This window comes from Crocodylus porosus, unplaced genomic scaffold, assembly GCF_001723895.1.
Source record: "Crocodylus porosus isolate Cpor-Errol unplaced genomic scaffold, CroPor_comp1, whole genome shotgun sequence".
Taxonomy (NCBI): Eukaryota; Metazoa; Chordata; order Crocodylia; family Crocodylidae; genus Crocodylus; species Crocodylus porosus.
The window spans coordinates 5,215,948-5,217,531 of record NW_017728926.1 but is presented as its reverse complement, the minus strand read 5'-3'; the positions used below and the strand labels follow the sequence as shown (position 1 = coordinate 5,217,531).

At 64.9% G+C, this 1,584-nt stretch overlaps 1 protein-coding gene across 3 annotated transcripts in view; it reads left to right on the top strand.

Annotated features, from left to right (window-relative positions):
• The window catches only part of PRDM16 (PR/SET domain 16), a 459,646-nt gene that overhangs the window by 1,883 nt on the left and 456,179 nt on the right, over nucleotides 1-1,584 (top strand). The gene's annotated exons all lie outside the window — the stretch shown is intronic.

Genomic DNA, 1,584 nt, shown 5'->3' with positions numbered 1-1,584 from the left:
GAGACCCGCACCGGCGAGGGGGGGACCCACCTGGGCAGCACACGTGTGGCAGCGGGGACCTCGCCTCCAGGTCACACGAGCAGCTCGGTTTGCAAGAAACAGCGGGAAGACATGCCCCAGCCCCACAGCAGCAGCAGCAATAATAATCAGGCTCACACTACGACTTAATGCCATTAATAACGATCCTCCTGAAAACGCCAACAGTATTAATGCTGATGTTATTACTGCTGCCGCGGGTCTCGCCCCTCGATTCGCTGCTGTCGTTGCTGGTGCGGGAAGGTTGCTTCGGGATCAGGCTCTTTCCCTGCGGCCCAAGCTGGGGCAACTCTTCCCCGCCTTGCGGGGAGCGCCCGTGCTCACAGCCGGCCCAGGTCGCCTCTCGTCCGGGTCTGGCGCAGGTACACACGTGCGTCCCAGCTGTGCAACGCACCGCACCCCCCTTTCCAGGGCGCGGGAGCCGTGTGCGTGTCACACGCGCCCTCCGCCGCGCTGCCCCCCACCCCCAGCTGCTCGGGTCGGGGAGCGGTAAGTACGCCGCTGAAGTTTAAGAGCTAAGAGGTTTCCCAGTGCCTGGGTCCGCCGCGCTCGGGAGGGAGAGCTGGGGCTTTCTCCAGCTGGGAACGGCGACTCCGCTGCCGCCCCGGGAGCTGCGGGGGAAACGCCGGGCTCGCCCCGCTGCAGCAGGCGGGGAGCGTCTCCCTGGAAGGCTGAGCCCTGATTAAAATCAGGTGTTTAATACAATACAAGGCCCAACGGTTTATGGGGTTTCAGGCGAGGATTTTTTAGGGATCACAGTTCAAAACAGTAGCCCAAAGCTAAGGTTTCTCTCTCCCGGGAGGATGTATTTGCAAAACAGATTAAACCCGGCGCCGGGTGCGTGCATCTCTGTGTGGAGTCCAGAGGGCTGCCGCAGGAAGCCCCGCACGGAGCTCCCCGCACACGCCCGTGTGCCCGCTCCTCGCCTGTTAACGCGGGCTTGCGTTTGTCCCCGCGCCCGGCTGCTGCGGGAAGGCGGCGGAGCGCGCCGGCAGTGCGGAGTCCATTAAAAGCAGGCTCTGCTGTAGCATTTCATTTCATTGGACAATATTTTAAGCAGATGTGGGGCTCTCCTGGGAGCTGAGCCCCTCTACCTGATCTCGGAGGGGGCTGGGGGCGGGGGAGCCGCGCTCCCCGCGCGGGAGGCGAGCCGGAAAAGCAGGCGGCGGGATCGGTCCCCAGCCCGGCGTGCGGGTCGGTCGGGATCCCTTCAGCCTGCCCGTCTCCGCCGGGGCAGCAGGCCCGCGCCCGGCTTGAAAAGCCGCAAATTCACTCCCAATAGTAAATAGGCCTGGCTAGGGAATAAAGCCTCAGGGCAGCCGCAGCCGGCCCCGCTCGTCCTGCCCAAACGCGTGCGGGCGCAGCGCGGTGCTCTCGGGCCCTGCGCCCCGCGCCCCGCCGCCGGGCCACGTGCTTCCCTCCGGGGGCTTCACTGCATCCCTTTTTTTTTCACGGTGCTGCCTGTGCTTGTCTTTCTCGGCGTCTCCTACTTGACGGCTCCTCACGGCGACGCGTCTGTGCGCAGACGGGCCTCGTGGTCCCGAAGGA